Below are 20,367 nucleotides of genomic sequence, written 5' to 3'. Positions count from 1 at the left end.
TCAATATTTGTCCTATGTACAATTACATTCCTTGTCACTTATTTCAGTTATAAGGTAAATCCATGTGTTTCACTATAATACTTATTACAGTAAACTTTAACCATACGCAATGTTCTAACAATAAGGATCTACAGATTTACGAATATATAAAAAAAACTAGACTACTTTAGAAAACTTCCCGTCCGACATTCTTGCAATCATATTATCTCAGTTCCAAAAAATTTTTTCCTCAGAATAAATTAATACAAAATCCTTTTCAAATAATACTACTACATGGCAGGCCAGCTTCTATCCTACCCAAAGTAAGCACACAGTCAGACTGTCTAACACACACTGACTCACTGCTGCTCTCTACAAAATGAAGTAACTTCTCTGACCGACATCTGTCGTCTCAAGGACACACAATACAAAGAATATGTTTGTGTCGATACTACAGAACGTGAGTACATTTATCGGATTCACAATTTCATTCACATTTGCGAGCAGAACTGTTGGAAAATTGACATGGCAGATAAGACAATTACCTTTCAAATATTGGCAAAATACAGCTTGTGGTACCAAATCTGAAGATGATTTTGTGGGCAGATGGGAAAAAGATAAGCATTAATCAAAGAAACAGTGACGCTGACATTGTTTGTTCATTCACTGTAACAACTGAGACCGCGGTTCCCGAACATCTATTATGGAGTTAACATTCAGTTATTTTGTTTTTGTTTTTGTAGGTTAGTGAGATTGCATGTTCTGCGTAGGCAGGACATTTCCGACCCTGACGGCATCAGCTAGCTGGAGGTGATATTAAACGATGGAGAAAGTCTTAGCAAGGCCTAAATGAAGCCAATAAATTATACTGTATTTGTGTGGAGCTTTTATGTGGCTTTTGATGTGTATCTGTCTTTGTGGGATTTATTTACAGTAGTTGCAAGGAACCAGCTGGGAGTGGTGTATTTCCCGTTAGCAGTGAGCATTTTCTACCTCGGTGGTCGTTTCTCAGCAAGTTTAAGCCTGTCTGCTGAGTCAAAAGGAATCTGTTGGCTCTTGTTAAGGCTCTTTTGTAAGTGCAATAGTGCGGAAAATTGATTCGTGTCCGCCAATAAACGTTTCCTCGTTAATCTTCGGTGGAATACGTCGTGCAGTTTGTCTCGTGCCTCAAGAGCGCTTGTACAGGGGTCGTGGCCCTGAGGTGAGCGAGACCTGGAGTGGCGATACGAAAGAACGACGCAACAGCCCAAACATGCGCGCCAAGCGTCAGTTTGTGATTACAATACGTTGTACTTGGCTGGTTAAAATGGCTCTGAGCACCATGGGACTTAACATCTGAGGTCATCAGTCCCCTAGAACTTAGAACTACTTAAACCTAACTAAGCTAAGGACATCACAAGCATCCATGCCCGAAGCAGGAGTCGAACCTGCGACTGTAGCGGTCGCGCGGTTCCATACTGAAGCGCCTAGAACCGCTCGGCCACTGTTGTACTTAAACGGCGGCAATTTGCTCGTTTTGGCCAGCTTTACCATCGCGAGGTGTAGAAAAATGAAAGGGGATATGTGTCGTGTAGTTTAAAGATTGGTTAATTAAACTTAAAAGTTCTTGTCACATTATGTTTATATGTTAGTTGAAGATGCATGCACCCGATTGGTGTAATTATTTCATGGCCAATGGAATAACATATTGGAATCTGGTATCACTACTAACACTTCCGATTAAAACGAAGAGAGAATCTATAACACCACACGAAATCTTTGTTACGATTTATCGCGACATGAAAGGGCTCTCTAGACTATAGATACGGTTCTATACACGTCATTGTGACCAGCGTTTGTTTCGTACATCAGCTCTTCCCATCCCAAGTCGGTAAAACCTCTTACTTATTCATTTTCACCGGAGTTGTTTATGAAAGAGTTTAGCTGTTTAGTAACGACATATTGGTCTATGACCGGATCAACTGCTTTGTAGTTTGTTGAAAGTACAACGTGTGCAACATCCGGCTTTCTATTTAAACTCCGTAAACATAATTTAATTATATGAAATGTAATAGTTAGACAACTGGTTGTACACAACTTTTTTAAAGAACACATTAACCTGGTTTCGATAGTTCTAACACTATCTTCATCAAAATTGTAAAGGTTACACGAAATCAATAACAACTTTTAAATTTCACAAAGTTGCTATCGCCAAATGACATGTTAGTGTTCCATGAGTGAAGAATAAAAGTCATAACAAAAAAGACACACAGTTTTTATTATGATTTTTACTCTTGACTCATGGAACACAAATATGTCATTTGACGACAGCACCATTGCTAAAATTTAAAAGTTGTTATGTGATTTCATGTGTAACTTTTACCATTCTGATGAAGATAGTCTTAGAACTGTCGAAATATGGTTAATGTGTTTTTTTTTTTTTAAGTTGTGTGCAACTGGTTGGCTGAGTGTTACATTTTATATTATCGCATACACGATTGCTGAGTGCACAGCCACAAAATGTTTAAAATATCTTCATAATTTAATATTTAGTTTCGTCAACGTTCATACCGTATTTTAGAAAAGAGTGCGTTTTCCGTCTACAGTGTTATTAAATGCATTTATCACGGCTGCGATTTCGGCCTATTATGCCACTTTCAAACGAGAGCTCTTTATGAAGTACGTCAATGTATAATCATTGTTTTTAAGAGGACACAGGCCTCTTGGCAGATACGTTTACATATTCCATGTATATAATAAGCAGAAGTATTCGTCACATATATAAAAGAACGTAGATGATTGAGTCATAAAATACCAGATTATAACCCCAGAGAGCACTGATGCTATTGAGTGTCGCTCCTAGGATTTTTAAATGTTACTTATCATTTCATTTTCCTCTGGCAATGTTTATTAATGCCAAAAAGTGACGAGTTGCACCGTGGTTCGGAATCAACGTCAAACTGTAGGTCCCCCCAACAACTGGCTGGGTAAGTCAGTTCAGCAGGGGTCGGAAGAAGAGAACGGCACAACACCTCCAACAGCACCGTGCCTAGCCCAGTAAAGCATACTGCGGTGGTCAGACCAACCTGCGGGTTACAATAACAATTACGTGCAGCCCAACTGAGTGGTGCAAGTCTTTCGCTTGGACGCCAGATCAGTGACTCGCGTGTCCCTAATCTACCCCTGTAACCCACTGAGGAAAAGGAAACTGAAGTGGAATCTGAGCCACGTATTGCTCTTGGCGAATCTTCACATTGTTGAAAGGTGAGGGCTGGATTAAAGACAGACTGAAAGAATCCGTGGAGTGAGCGGGATACCAGCCCGCGACCTTTCGGTTTCGAAGCACGCACTTTACCGCCAGACCACTGCGGAATTGCGAGAGCTTTACTTAGCGCTTCTTCCAATAATAAGTATTGAATACGTGTCACATGCACACTTAATTTTCACTATCCTTGCGGCAGATGTGATATCTGACACATAGACAGTGAAAATGTGAAACGTTGTAAGTGCCAGATCTCAGATTCGTCAAGAAAGCCAAAAAACAATGTCCCTCTTCTTATGCAAAACTTATTTGCACCAAAAAAGTTAAGAACGTAGTCTGACTATGTAGAATTTCCCGGCGTATCAGTATATCAAATTCTTGTCGGGTTTCCAGCCGGATCAAACTGTCATCTGAGCACAATATTTCAGCGGTCCACATGGCCGCCATCATCAGGTGAGAAAAGCTACGCTGCTCTCGCCTATAACGTAGCAAAGCTTTTCTCACTTGATGATGGCGCCCAGGTGGACCGCTGAAATATTGTGCTCAGATGACAGTTTGGTCCGACTGGAAACCCGTCAAGAATTTGAAGAACGTAGTCTGATGCCACAGAATTACCAAAAAAAAATAGTAATGAGACAAATTAGAAAATAAATAATTTACTAAGAACGTCGTAACAAGAAAACATCGTCAACTTTGAAAGGTGGGCTTGTGATTTTTATTTTTGTAAGTTATCGATGTGAACGTCAGAGAGAGAGAGAGAGAGAGAGAGAGAGAGAGAGAGAGAGAGAGAGAGAGAGAGAGAGATAGAGAGAGAGAGCAAATTTGTTATTGTTAAACAATCTTTGGTCTCCTTGTGGCACAGTCTTTGCCTCTGCGCGGTCTGATAAATTCTTAGTTGAAGTGTGGTAGGTGATTGATGTTTTCGGTAGTGCTGTGTTGATTATCTGCAGATAAAGGAAGATTTATTGTAAAGGTCAGCAAGGATGAATATGATAGGTATATTGAAAGAGAAAATCTATTTTAAAGAGAAGAAGTTTGAGGTAAGACTGCAGCACTGCGCAGCTAGTTTGTGGGAACAATTATTGTCTACTAGGTAACTTGCTGAGAGCTGAGAGAAAGATTGTTTCATTTCCATGAGTCATGCATTGACATATCAAGTGATTAAGCTGTTTGGATTTTATAGAAATTCTCTGTTAACATCGTACCCTTTTTAAATCATTGTTGACTTTGTGGACTTTGTGTGCAGTGTTATGTATGGAGATCATGAGAAGTTTTACTCTGTATTTTTGAATACATACTTCATTCTAAAATAGTTGACTTGGAATATCATTTCATAGGAATAGTTATTCTTCCCATCCTACTGTTTATTATTACGCATTACCTCATTGCACTATGTGGTGTGCAACAGTTTGAATATTGTTTGAAAATTTCATTTAACAATAGAAATCTAGCTTAACCGCTGCCTGTTTGTTGTTGTAATTTCGAGAAATCTGCAACAATGTTGACAAGACGCGAGGTAAATCGAAATTTTGATTAGGCTACATAATTGTTTTACTTCTCTTGCACATTTAACATAAATACAATTTGTATTCAGACCAGTTACAGTTCAATTCAAATTAGGTTCTTTTTAGTCAAAGGTTAGCATAAGAGTTTCTGGGTACGCAGTTTTGGTAATACGTAGATTTTTTTATGGAATAGGAGGCAAAACTGGGCTCAACGGTATACAGAAACACATAGTGGGGAGCCTACAATTTGACCTCATATTTTATGGAAAAAAAGCACACTTGCAAGATACCTGCGCCAGAAATCGCCACCACGTGAAAATTTGGCCCATAATTCTAACAGCAAGCAGTTACGATCATCATCATGTTCAACTTTTAAACTTCGCGTTCACCTGTTCGTCACTCGCAATGCCTCACTGAGCCGTCCAATGACCGAGCGACAAATATTGTACAGTGACGTGGTCAGTACCAGGTTTGTATTGGTAATGTCGGTGAACCAACAAACGACAGTCCGGCACTTGCAGGAGCGATGCGGAATGACGGTTAAATTGCAATGTTTAAACGTGAAAGAGTATGCTCATGAGAGTTGTGACTGGTAAGAATAATTTTACGCGACTGTTCGACTAACTTTTATACAAGACAAACGAAAACGTATTGGGCATTCTTTGTGGTATTATTTGTACCTTTTAGTCTTTCATGACCATCATTGCAACTTCCAAATCATTAAAACACGGAGTAGAAGACATGCAGTTTCTGTACTGCCGATACTAAAAGCTGGAACAAGTTTTTGCCAACCGCCTTTAAGTGTATGGCTTCCGTTTATTCAGTGATTTTGTACTTAGGTTTAACAGTACGTATGTTTAACAACTCCGCAAGATTCTGGGCGTCGGTGTGAACTTCGGTCAGCATAACAACAGCCGTCGTAATTATGCAGTCTCTTCCTTACAGGCAGTCGTGTGCCTATTTCGTCCGACCTTTTGGTAAGCCTTGTATCGAAACGGCTACTCCACAGACGAATTAAATCAGCTTGAACATGCGGTGAAATATTGTTTTGACACTGCTTTGTTAATTGTGTCCAAGTGCGAGGTTTCTAACCTGTAGCTGGGGCCAGGGATCTCTGTGCCTTGAACATTTTTATGTAGCGATTCAATAATGTAGGGTAAATTAATTAAATGAATGAGTACGTCGTAGAGGAAGTAGCGGTGCGCTATTTAACTATTAACATCACTGTTGTGGGTTAGCTTTTTGGGCTTTTTAAGTAGAAGTGGTTAAAGGGAAGTACAAAATAACAGACTGGTCATCTGTCTACAGCACAGTGACCATAACCAAGCACAAGTACACAGAATTTTTCAATCTTGACCACACTTTATTATTTACAATTTTGATAACACGTTGCGACTAACCCCCATCATCGGATGTGTCATAAGACAAAAAGTATAAACGTGGGTTACACGATACTTTGCACACTTTTGAAAAATATTTTTCGTAAGAAAAGGAAAATGACTACGGGCTGCACTCTATTTTAGTAGATAACAAACTGAGAAGTGCTCACAGTCAATAGGCTGCAAATACAATAATGCACGAGTACGTAAATACTACACTGAAGAGCCAAAGAAACTGGTACACCTTCCTAATATCGTGTACGGCAACCGCGAGCAGGCACGCAGAAGTGCCGCAACACGACGTGACATGGACTCGACTAATGTCTGAAGTAGAGCTGGAAGGAATTGACACCATGAATCCTGCAGGGCTGCCCATAAAACAGTAAGAGTACAAGGGGGTGGAGATATCTTCCGAACAACGTGTTACTAGGCATCCCACGTATCCTCAATAATGGTCCTGTCTGGGGAGTTTGGTGGCCACAGGAAGTGTTAAAACTCAGAATAGTGTTGAATGAATCATTGAAATTTTGTGTTTTCCCTGTCAGACATTTCTTCAACAGATTTGAATTTGTCAAATCTCTATAAACTCTAGTAGCCTCAGGTAAAGTGTTCTTGCAGGTAAACTTATCTAAAGTTATAACGGATTCAGCTTTTTTATATTTACACCACTCTTCTGAACGAAATTTTTTGATCGACGTGTCATCTGTTGATATTTTGCGGGGAAACGTTGTCTAGATAGTCTTTTTCGTATCATCGAGGTTACTTTCGTTCCTGCTTATGGCTTTCCCATAGCTGATTGATGATATTGTCTAGCACACGACTTCTAATAGTCTTGCCAGTGATCTTCTAACATTCATGGTGGTGTCTGTTTGTTCTATATCGTGTCTCCTACCACTTTCGCGGAACGACGCTCTGAGGATGTTTTTTAGGGAATTGACTAGTTTGAACCTGGGACCTGTTGCTGGTAAGGAGACGCCAGACCACACATGACATGTAGAATTCAGAAGAGTTCAGTGAGACTAGCGATGATATAACCAAATACTTAATAATTTCAGCGTCAGCTCCACTGCACTCTCTGTAAAAGAATCTTAATACTAACTAAATTTAGTGGAAGGGGTTCAAGGCTATCCTAATTTTTAGTTAGCTGGTAAAATAACATCGAAAAAGCAGTTAAGTTTACCATTGGAAATTTTATTCTACTCACAAAACATTGTTTATAAATTGCACTATTGATAACAGGAAGTGTTTTAATACAGGATGGTAAAAACCAACTGCGTTCAACAAAAATGTGAACGAATATTCCCTGAATGGGTTTTCAAGTTCTACAATCGATCGAAGGATGACCTATGGCGTATCACATCTATAATCTAGGTTTAAATTAAGTTTCACAAAAGAGAAAAACTATAAAAATGGTCTACAGTGACCCTCAGTTATCTTTAATAATTTATCTAACTTGTCGTAAATTACAGTGGCTGATATGGATTCTCAATAACTATATAACAGAAACATCATCGTGATTCAGATTTTTACTTCAAGTGGCAAATGTGAACACCATGAGCTTTAATTGACGATCGACACTAGTATTACGCAAAAGGAGGTGTAACAGATGAGACTTCTGCAGTTCTGAGTGAAGCTTTATGCGCTGTTATGCGGCATCGCGTGCGTTCATTGCCTTGTCGGTGTTCGTCAGGGGGCCGCGGGCAGCACAGCTCCGCTCACCTCGCCGACTCGGAAGTAACTCTCTTCCTAACTTCTCCTTACTACCATTTACCGAAGTTGGTTTAAAAAAAAAACTATCTGGCTGTGTTTTCATCTGGCCAATCCGGGTCCCAATGTTAACCTTAAGCTCCGCCTACAAAAATTCTATCTATCCAATAGGAAACGTTATACTTTTCGAAGTGGGGCAATGTTTTTAAAGTTTGCAACGTAACAAAGACGCGAAAAAGTCTCACGCTAAAACTCGCAGCTAGTGTGGTCCTTTTAGCGTTATCGTAAGATCTATACTGCTCTTCTGGAAGGCTCTATCTTTTAACATGGGCTGGGGGGTGGTCCTAACGTAACAGAGACGCGAAAAAGTCTCAAGCTAAAACTTGCGGGTGGTGTGGCCCTTTTTGTGTTATCGTAAGATCTATACTGTTTTCTGGAGGGCTCTAGCTTTTAACATGGGTTGGGGGGTGGTCCTTAACGAAACAAAGACGCGAAAAAGTCTCACGCTAAAACTTGCAGGTGGTGTCGTCCTAATGGTTAACTGGCGACTTGGGTGTCCAGTCCGTCCCTTATCGTAGGGCCTTCTAGCTTAACACGATTCTGCTCTCGGCTTCTGTTCTCGTTTATCCCCTCGGAACTGCGTCTGTCTCACAACGGGAAGGTATGACATGCATTTAGGCATTCTTGTGTTAGTCTGTGGTATTCCATTTGCTCACTCGTTACTCGTATTACTTTGGTTAATTTAATGTCACGATTTACTCAGAGCTATGTGACATACTACTGGATTTGCTTATCATGTCAGGGTTTTCATGGAAGGTGTTGGATGTGCCTGACACCTTACAATGTCGTCAACAGCTCTGCTTCCACAATTACACCAAAAATATTGTTTGCACAACATAAAGAAGAATCATAACTGTTATAATAGTCCTACCAACTTATGAGAAAAGGTTTCCACTAGCAATTAAATAATACCATCGACTTCTAGACCTTATGATTCTTGAGATATTAATTTTTAAGTAAGCAATGATTTACAAAATCCTAAAAACGTCCCATGAAACTAATTAAATTTAATAAAGTTTACACCAAATTAATTAGCAAATTTAAAAAAAAATGCTTCTGTACAAAGAAAACAAAAATTAAAATTTTTCAACAAAATGGTCACTTATACTGCCCTTAAGATTCTTTCGATCAATCTGTCTGGCATCTACTTTTCCTATTATTTGTTTTATGTTAACATCTGTCTTGAAGTCGCTCTCGATAGACACTCCTCACTCTTTGCAGCAGTTTGTCAACAATAGTTTAGTTGTACAGCAGTGGATTTCTTTCCCTATGTATGCGCAATACTTTACATTTATTTGCTTTCTGGATCGACTGCCACTGTCTGCACCATTCTTCATTCCTCTGTAGGATCTTCTGCAAATCGTTAGCGTATTCTGGGATTGTTACCTTGGTAACGACAACCGCGCTATCTGCCAACAGCCTTAAACAGTTTCCGACCCATACTAAAGAGTAACTGTCTTATTTGACTTCTTTAGGTAGGCCGGAAATTACCTTTGCACCTCTCTATTTTGCTCCGTTAACAGAGACGTGTTTAGTTCTATCTGTAAGAATAGAATCCAGTTGCAAATCTGGTCCGATAGTCGGTCAGCTCGCAGTATTACATTAAACGGCAGTTTTTTTTAAATTTATTGTCAAGAATTATTGACCTGTTATCTGGAAACTCTAAACAAGTTGTACATATTCAGTAATCATGGTGACATACAATAGTTTATATTTTTTATATAGCAACAGATTATGTTAATAGCAACCATTTGTGATATAACGTAGAAATAAAACAGAAAATTGAACATAAGAATCAACATTATCTATAACGGACGAAACGAATCTTGTGATCTGTTAACATTGTTTGATATTCAGAGCTTCCATTTGATCTTATAAATCGAAAGTTAAGCAGCTGCCTTTTAGATATTCTACACTCCTGGAAATTGAAATAAGAACACTGTGAATTGATTGTCCCAGGAAGGGGAAACTTTATTGACACATTCCTGGGGTCAGATACATCACATGATCACACTGACAGAACAACAGGCACATAGACACAGGCAACAGAGCATGCACAATGTCGGCACTAGTACAGTGTATATCCACCTTTCGTAGCAATGCAGGCTGCTATTCTCCCATGGAGACGATCGTAGAGATGCTGGATGTAGTCCTGTGGAACGGCTTGCCATGCCATTTCCACCTGGCGCCTCAGTTGGACCAGCGTTCGTGCTGGACGTGCAGACCGCGTGAGACGACGCTTCATCCAGTCCCAAACATGCTCAATGGGGGACAGATCCGGAGATCTTGCTGGCCAGGGTAGTTGACTTACACCTTCTAGAGCACGTTGGGTGGCACGGGATACATTCGGAAGTGCATTGTCCTGTTGGAACAGCAAGTTCCCTTACCGGTCTAGGAATGGTAGAACGATGGGTTCGATGACGGTTTGGATGTACCGTGCACTATTAAGTGTCCCCTCGACGATCACCAGAGGTGTACGGCCAGTGTAGGAGATCGCTCCCCACACCATGATGCCGGGTGTTGGCCCTGTGTGCCTCGGTCGTATGTAGTCCTGATTGTGGCGCTCACCTGCACGGCGCCAAACACGCATACGACCATCATTGGCACCAAGACAGAAGCGACTCTCATCGCTGAAGACGACACGTCTCCATTCGTCCATCCATTCACGCCTATGGCGACACCACTGGAGGCGGGCTGCACGATGTTGGGGCGTGAGCGGAAGACGGCCTAACGGTGTGCGGGACCGTAGCCCAGCTTCATGGAGACGGTTGCGAATGGTCCTCGCCGATACCCCAGGAGCAACAGTGTCCCTAATTTGCTGGGAAGTGGCGGTGCGATCCCCTACGGCACTGCGTAGGATCCTACGGTCTTGGCGTGCATCCGTGCGTCGCTGCGGTCAGGTCCCAGGTCGACGAGCACGTGCACCTTCCGCCGACCACTAGCTACAACATCGATGTACTGTGCAGACCTCACGCCCCACGTGTTGAGCAATTCGGCGGTACGTCCACCCGGCCTCCCGCATGCCCACTATACGCCCTCGCTCAAAGTCCGTCAACTGCGCATACGGTTCACGTCCACGCTGTCGCGGCATGCTACCAGTGTTAAAGACTGCGATGGAGCTCCGTATGCCACGGCAAACTGGCTGACACTGACGGCGGCGGTGCACAAATGCTGCGCAGCTAGCGCCATTCGACGGCCAACACCGCGGTTCCTGGTGTGTCCGCTGTGCCGTGCGTGTGATCATTGCTTGTACAGCCCTCTCGCAGTGTCCGGAGCAAGTATGGTGGGTCTGACACACCGGTGTCAATGTGTTCTTTTTTCCATTTCCAGGAGTGTATATGCAATCATATTAACTGTAGTCCACATGTTTTGGGCACTTACAACTGTTACCTGAACAACGGGCCAACTGAAAACGACAAGATCAGCGCTGCCTTCCTCTCCACATTCACAGTTTGGTGTTTCACTACATCCCACTCCATGCAAGTATTTTTCAATGTGGACCGTGACCTGTTAATAGATGCATAATGAACGGCAGTGTGAGGCCCGTGTCAAATGTGTCAAATGTCTCCTGAAGTCAACCTGAGCGCCGATGTCTACGTCACACAGACTTGTTTCAAACCCTGAGTGATTGGAAATGAATCCGATGCAGAGTTATCACGAGGAATCTGTCCAGACATACCATCATGTAGGGCTTGGAGTAGACCCACGTAGCGTTCAGGACATCAAAAGTGTCAAAGTACCTTCCACGTGGCAGATCTTGGTACTGAATTGATAGCTATTTCCTTTTCATGGAAAACTAAATATAGAGGCTTCTTTTCCTCTCTGCATTTTTCGTGGTGTTGTCCAGCACGAAATACTATATCTGTTGGGCCCCAGGAGGTTCGGAAACCGGCCTGAGATACAGGAAAAATTTTCTCTGAAAGAATCTCGAGCCCAATTCATAGAATTCTTGCGAAAATCTTACCTGCAACTGACAAGGGATATATCATGGTAGTCCCCACATACACTACAGTCGCCTTTCTTGAAGGTAGTGGCATTCTCCAAAATCATCAGGCACTTATCGAGTTTCCCCAAGTTAAGAGAACCATCATTAAGAGGATTGTCATGACATTGGAAGGTTTCAGATAGATTATATAATGGTAAGACAGAGATTTAGGAACCAGGCTTTAAATTGTAAGACATTTCCTGGGGCAAATGTGGACCTTTACCACAATCTTTTGGTTATGAACTGTAGATTAAAATTAAAGAAAGTGCAAAAGGTGGGAATTTAAGGAGATGGGACCTCCATATACTGACTAAACTAGAGGTTGTACAGAGTTTCAGGAAGAGCATAGTGCAACAACTGACAGGAATGGGGGAAAGAAATACAGTAGAAGAAGAATGGGTAGCACTGAGGGATGTAGTAGTGAATGCAGCAGAGGAGCAAGTAGGTCAAAAGACGAGGGCTGGTGGAAATCCTTGGGTAACAAAAGAGGTATTGAATTTAATTGATGAAAGGAGAAAATATAAAAATGCAGTAAATGAAGAAGGCAAAAAGGAATACATATGTCTCAAAAATAAGATCGACAGGATGTGCAAAATGGCTGAGCAGGGATGGCTAGAGGACAAATGTAAGGATGTAGAGGCATGTATCACTAGGATTAAAATAGATACTGCCTACAGGAAAATCGAAGAGACCTTTGGAGAAAAGAGAACCAGTTGTATGAATATCAAGAGCTCAGATGGAAACTGTGCCACAGCGTAGGTGCCCGTTCTGAGGTTGGCACTACGAGAGCGGAAGATCTTCGAAGACGACAGCGCCATCCAGCCGGCGCTGTGCAGCTCTACGAGCGCCGCTCTAGATTCAGCCCATTTGATTCCGAGCAGACGACCGAACGACATTGTTTCATTTTCACAGTGGGCGAGCCACCACAGATTTTGCCTGTGTAACTTCTGTGAACTTTGACACAGCCGGCTTCACACCTACGTGCTCCTCAGTACCAAGTTATGTATTCACATTTAATATTGTGTTATCATATAGTAAAACCACTCTTAATCTAATTGAAGTACCGAGAGTTCTACCTCACCTGCTCCTCCTAGCTCCCTGCATTCGGCCTACCCTTCAGTTTTCAGGAGCAGAACCACGCTCCACCTTCCAGCCGAGGTACAAAAGAAACCCAGTTCTAAGCAAAGAAGGAAAAACAGAAAGGTGGAAGGAGTATATAGAGGATCTATACAAGGGCGATGTACTTGAAGACAATGTGATGGAAATGGAAGAGGATGTAGACGAAGATGAAATGGGGGATGTGATAATGCGTGAAGAGTTTGACAGAGCGCTGAAAGACCTAAGTCGAAACAAGGCCCCCGTAGTAGATAACATTCCATTAAAACTATTGATAGCCTTGGGAGAGCCAGCCCTGACAAAACTCTACCATCTGGTGAGCAAGATGTATGAGACAGGCGAAATACCCTCAGACTTCAAGAAGAATATAATAATTCCAATCCCAAAGAAAGCAGGTGTTGACAGACGTGAATATTACCGAACTGTCAGTTTAATAAGCCACTGCTGCAAAATAGTAACACGAATTCCTTATAGACGAATGGAAAAACTTGTAGAACCCCACCTCGGGAATGATCAGTTTGGATTCCGTAGAAATGTTGGAACATGTGATGCAATGCTGACCCTACGACTTATCTTAGAAAATAGATTAAGGAAAGGCAAACTTACGTTTCTAGCATTTTTACAATTAGAGAAAGCTTTTGACAATGTTGACTGGAATATTCTCTTTCAAATTCTGAAGGTGGCAGGGGTAAAATACAGGGGGCTATTTACAATTTGTACAGAAACCAGATGGCAGTTATAACAGTCGAGGGGCATGAAAGGGAAACAGTGGTTGGGAAGGGAGTGAGACAAGGTTGTAGCATATCCCCGATGTTATTCAGACTGTATATTGAGCAAGCAGTAAAGGAAACAAAAGAAAAATTCGGAGTAGGAATTAAAGTCCATGGAGAGTAAAAAAAAAAGCTTTGAGGTTTGCCGAGGACATTGTAATTCTGTCAGAGACAGCAAAGGATCTGGAAGAGCAGCTGAACGCTGAACGGAATGGACAGTGTCTAGAAAGGAGGATATAAGATGAAAATCAGCAAAAGCAAAACGAGGATAATGGAATATAGTCGATGTGCCGTGGTCCGCCTTATCTGGCACACCAGCTCTTTGGCACAACTATCGATTACCCGGTGGTACTACGATCTTTGCCCCTGTTGTGATATGCCGGCGGGTGTTGGCGGTAGGAAGGTTGGTCGTAGGGCTCGCTGCGAGGTGCTAGGACGTGCTTGAGACGACGACGGAGCAAACACGGGGCTAGGCCAGCGGTGGCCTTGCAAGACGGTGGCCTTGCAAGACGGTGGCGAGTTTGTGGTGGACCTGCCTGATGTCAGCTTCGGGCGCTGCTCGTCGAATTGCTTTGGGGCCTGTTCTGAGGTATCAAGGGATCACCAGCTTAGTACTGAAGGGCAGCGTGGAGGGTAGAAATCGTAGTGGGAGACCAAGAGAGGAATACATTTAGCAGATTCAGAAGGATGTAGGTTGCAGTAGGTACTGGGAGATGAAGAAGCTTGCACAGAATAGATTACATTGCAGAGCTGCATCAAACCAGTCTCTGGACTGAAGACCACAACAACAATCAGAAAAGTATAGGTGCAATGTGTACAATGTACCCATGTCAACTAATAAAAGTGTAGAAGTGTGAGCAGGCCGCAGTGTCCGAGCGGTTCTAGGCGCTTCAGTCTGCAACCGCGCGACCGCTACGGTCGCAGGTTCGAATCCTGCCTCGCGCATGGATATGTGTGATTTCCTTAGGTTAGTTAGGTTTAAGTAGTTCTTTGTTATAGGGGAGGGAGGGAGTGAGGAAGGCGCGTGTACCATTTATATCTAATTGCCCTGAGGGGTAATGGTGTAAGAAAGGGTGGAAACCACTGCTCTATGGCATAGTGTGGAATCACTTTCCAAATCATGAAATGCGTCGTATATGTAGTCTTATAGTTCACCAACAGACTGAGGCTTTTGAGAATAAACAGTCCTTGACGACACTCCATAGAAAAAATCCATGGGCGTGATATCTGGTGAACCTGGAGGCATGTCAATATCTGCCCGTCGACCAATCACTTTTCTTTGTAAAGTTTTGTTTACATAATCGCTGACGGCAGTGGCATAATGTGGTGGAACACCATCGTGTGGAAAGTAAATTCCGTGAAAGTTTTCAGTAAACGTCGTTAAGTCCTGGTAGCAACTCTGAAGTATATCCAAATAGGTATCTCCTGTCACTGTTTCTTGAAAAAAAGTATGGTCCCAGTGCGCCAAATGATAATATTGCCCTCCAAACACTCCCACCAAGGTGATTTACTGGTTGTTCTAACGAAAGATTTTGATGGTCACTATATCTGCATTTGCAGTTATGTCTTGATGACTTGTCCTCTTAACTTATAATTGGCCTCGTCAGGCCACACAGTTTTACTGAATAGGTTATTATCATGTTTCTATTCGTCAAACATCAATTCACAAAACTAAAGACGTTGAACTGGATCATCTTCAAGTAATGCATGTCGTAAACGTGAAATGTAAACTTTAAACTTCTGTTCTTTGCTCTGATCTTCGTGATAAATCCAGCTCAGCTGCTAACCCTCTGGTTGATTTTCGAGGACTTTTGGGTCGCAATTAAACATACTCGCAATTTATTTTCCTCAGTTGTGACTGTTGCTGGGCGGCCAGATCTTGGCGCATCCATAACAAATCCATGTTCTTCAAATCTGTCCCTTATGTCGTACATTGTTTGTCTAGGCGCTGGTTTTGATCTAAAGTGTGCTCCCCATTCATTAACATCTGCAGTAGCATCAATTTTATAAACTGTTTTGAACGCGAAATTCCTTTCTTCCACCGAGCGAGGTAGCGCAGTGTTTAGCACACAGGATTCACATTCGGGAGGACGACGGTTCAAAACCCGTGACCAGACATCCTGATTTAGGTTTTCCGTGATTTCCCTAAATCATTCGGTCAAATGTCAGGAGGTTTCCTTTGAAAGGGAACGGCCGATTTCCTTCCGCATCCGTCTCTAACCCGATGGGACCGATGACCTCGCTGTTTAGTCTCCTTCCCCAAATCATCCAACCATCCTTTCTTCCCTAGTTAACATCGTGAAAATTCGGAAAAACTACAGATGTAAACACGTCTCATACCTCACGCTTTCAACAATTAATTTATCGTGTTTGGTTTGCTTTGTTTGTCATTGCATTCCCTACCTGCTTAATAAGGCGTAATTACCACCCTTTATTAAAAAAACTTCCCCTGCATCACTCCTCTCCATTCTGGCACTCGCTTGACCTGCGCACTGCAGCCCCGTTTACAATGAACCAAGTTAAAATGCCTACGCTATACTTACTGTTCGTAAACCACGTGACTGCTGCTCTCCGTATGTATGTATGTCACCTTCATCACGTGCGGGACAAAGCACAATATGTTGTGGGTGGGCTATGTAACCTCCATCGCATTAATGCTAATGACTGAGAAAAAGTAATCATTCACAATTCATATAATCAGTATTATAGTCTTACAAAATTGTGATAGTAGTAATGTTCTTTCGAAAATAATTAGTTTCGTGACTGAAGCAGAATTCAGTCGTTTAGTTTTTACCCCTCAGAAAACGTCATTTTATCCCTCAGGGCCCGCATCTCGTGGTCGTGCTGTAGCGTTCTCACTTCCCACGCCCGGGTTCCCGGGTTCGATTCCCGGCGGGGTCAGAGATTTTCTCTGCCTCGTGATGGCTGGGTGTTGTGTGATGTCCTTAGGTTAGTTAGGTTTAAGTAGTTCTAAGTTCTAGGGGACTGATGACCATAGATGTTAAGTCTCATAGTGCTCAGAGCCATTTGAACCTTTTTTTGTATCCCTCAGGGGGTAATTACCCCAGGTTGGGAACCACTGCCACAGAGTTTGTAACGGTGTTCCAAAAAGACCTCAAAGATGTATTAATGAAGACGGAAAAGAACTTGAAGATAAAAAATAATTGTAAGTATTGTTTGTATTTGTAATGAAACATAAAGTCAATCTTTTGTTTAATTCAGTGCCCTGTGACCAGTGACTTTTGTGCCATCCTATATATAAGTCATAAACAGTTCTCGTGGATGGATTTCCTAAGACTTAGTAATAATTTAATATTCTACTTAGAGGTTCCGTGGATGTTGTTCTATTCGTTGTGTTTTTGTACCATTGGAACACAAAAATATGTACATACGAGGTCTGTTCAAAAAATTCAGTAACTTTGCTCACAAATTTTTTCTGCGCTTGCTTTTTATTTATTGCGCACGGTTTCCTTCGAAATACTCTCCTCGAGAATTGATACACTACTCCCAACGCCGTTTCCACGTCCGGAAGAAATCTTGGTACGCCTCTTGCTGGATCGCGCGAAGCGCCGTCCGCGAATTTTCTTTTATCTCGTCTATCCTTGCAAATCTTCGCCCTTTCAGCGGTGTTGTCGACTATGGAAATAAAAAAAAGCCGCAGGGGCGAGGTCAGCAGGGTACAGAGGAAAAGACAACTCAGGGATTTTGTTTTTTGAGCAAGTCACGCATCAACAGAGAAGAAATTGTGGGTGCGTTATCGTGATGCAAAAGCCATGAATTGTTTCGCCACATTTCAGGCCGTTTCCTTCTCACATTTTCTAGCAGGGGGTCGCAACATGTCCCGATAGTACCATTGAATAACAGTCAAAGATAACTATCAACATGTCTTTGACATTTGACCTGACCTGACATCACGAGCTTTTTTTGAAGAGCATTTCCCGACCCACTGTGAAGATTGAATCTTGCTCTCAACATCGACCAACGCCTCCTCACCACTTATGATTCTCTTGAGGAACAGCTCGTTCTCATTTGCGGGACAAATTGCGAGGCAAAGGTCTTTCTGTTTTTGACTCATGATCCATGGGACGAACGTGGCGGCAACACAATGGGTTCCAAGCTGCTGTGTCAGGATTTCATGGCACGATCCAGCTGAAACGTCACATTCTTGATCAAACCCTCGGACAGTCAGTCGTCGATTGGTACACACAATTTCGTTGACGTCCCTGGCATCAGCGTCGTCGGTAGACGATGAAAGGCGTACTGAACGAAGATCATCTTTTACTTCCGTCGGGCCGTTTTTAAACCGTGGGGGCCATTCGTGACACCGAGTACAGCTTAAGCACTCATCACCGTAGGCTTCCCACATCATTTGGTGCGCCTTTGTAAGGGTTTTCTTGAGTTTCACGGAAAATTTAATGCAGACGTGGTGCTCCTCTAACTCTGTGATCTCGAAATTCGCAAACCGTGCGTTACGACGTTCTACCCATTACAGCAATGAAAATAACTAACAGACTTTTTTTGGGACATCAGTCTTCTGGCTGGTTTGATGCGGAACCCCCACGAATTCCTCTCCTGTGCCAAACTCTTCAGCTCAGAGTAGCACTTGCAACCTACATCCTCAATATTTGCTGGACGTATTCCAAGTCAATAAAGTTAAGGAATTCTGCTACCTAGGCAGTAAAATAGCCAATGACGGACGGAGCAAGGAGGACATCAAAAGCAGACTCGCTATGGCAAAAAAGGCATTTCTGGCCAAGAGAAGTCTACTAGTATCAAATACCGGCCTTAATTTGAGGAAGAAATTTCTGATGATGTACGTCTGGAGTACAGCGTTGTATGGTAGTGAAACATGGACTGTGGGAAAACCGGAACAGAAGAGAATCGAAGCATTTGAGATGTGGTGCTATAGACGAATGTTGAAAATTAGGTGGACTGATAAGGTAAGGAATGAGGAGATTCTACGCAGAATCGGAGAGGAAAGGAATATGTGGAAAACACTGATAAGGAGAAGGGACAGGACGATAGGGCATCTGCTAAGACATGAGGGAATGACTTCAATGGTACTAGAGGGCAAAAACTGTAGAGGAAGACAGAGATTGGAATACGTCAAGCAAATAATTGAGGACGTAGGTTGCAAGTGCTACTCTGAGATGGGTAATTTGTGGCGGGCCGCATGAAACCAGTCAGTAGACTGATGAAAAAAAAGTGCTGTTAGACGGTGAGATACCTATTTTCGTGACTGTCGCTATTGTGGCTATGAACTAGTTTTGATATCTCTCTGACATTACCTGCCAGTAACACGAGGCCACAGCCTGCCTGATCGGTCCTGAAATACCGCGACACCGGGGATGTTCGAATGTTGCCCTATCAGCATTTTCTCCACATCTCTCACCCACTGGAAACAACTCGCCACGTGTTCCTGAGAGACCGGCACGCCACCGCTCGCCATCCAGCGGGAATTCCGGCATAGAGTTGATGCAGGATGGAAAGATGTACTCATATCTGCCGCAAAGCCCAGTTTGAGTCTGTTCCCAGATTGCTCAGCACCACCGATTCCTCCAGGACTAGCAGCTCTGCTGTCTGATTTTCGTACCCTACACGCACGCAGACGACTTTCAAAATTAACCATTTATTCTTCCTTGTTTTTGGTCATCAGTCTACTGACTGGTTCGATGCGGCCCGCCACGAATTCCTTTCCTGTGCTAACCTCTTCATCTCATAGTAGTACTTGCAACCTACGTCCTCAATTATTTGCTTGACGTATTCCAATCTCTGTCTTCCTCTACAGTTTTTGCCCTCTACAGCTCCCTCTAGTACCATGGAAGTCATTCCCTCATGTCTTAGCAGATGTCCTATCATCCTGTCCCTTCTCCTTATCAGTGTTTTCCACATATTCCTTTCCTCTCCGATTCTGCGTAGAACCTCCTCATTCCTTACCTTATCACTCCACCAAATTTTTAACATTCGTCTGTAGCACCACAACTCAAATGCTTCGGTTCTCTTCTGTTCCGTTTTTCTCACAGTCCATGTTTCACTGCAGTAGAATTCTGTACTCCAGACGTGCGTTCGCAGAAATTTCATCCCCAAATTAAGGTCTATGTTTGATACTAGTATATTTCTCTTGGCCAGAAATTCCCTTTTTGCCAATGCTAGTCTGCTTTTGATGTCTACCTTGCTCCGTCCATCATTGGTTGTTTTGCTGCCCAGGTAGTAGAGTTCCGTAACTTCATCTACTTCGTGACCATCAATCTTGGTGATAAGTTTCTCGCTTTTCTCATTTTAGCTACTTCTCATTACTTTCGTCTTTCTTCGATTTACTCTCAATCCATATTCTGTACTTATTAGATTGTTCATTCCGTTCAGCAGATCATTTAATTCTTCTTCACTTTCACTCAGGATAGCAATGTCATCAGCGAATCGTATCATTGGTATCCTTTCACCTGGAATTTTAATTCTACTCCTGAACCTTTCTTTTACTCCCACTATTGCTTCTTCGATGTACAGATTGAACAGTAAGGGGGAAAGACTACATCCCCGTCTCACACCTTTTTTAATCTGAGCACTTCGTTCTTGGTCGTCCACTTCTATTATTCCCTCTTGGCTCTTGTACATACTGTATATTACC

This window comes from Schistocerca gregaria, chromosome 6 (assembly GCF_023897955.1).
Source record: "Schistocerca gregaria isolate iqSchGreg1 chromosome 6, iqSchGreg1.2, whole genome shotgun sequence".
NCBI classification, from domain to species: domain Eukaryota; kingdom Metazoa; phylum Arthropoda; class Insecta; order Orthoptera; family Acrididae; genus Schistocerca; species Schistocerca gregaria.
Note: the sequence above shows the minus strand (reverse complement) of the source record.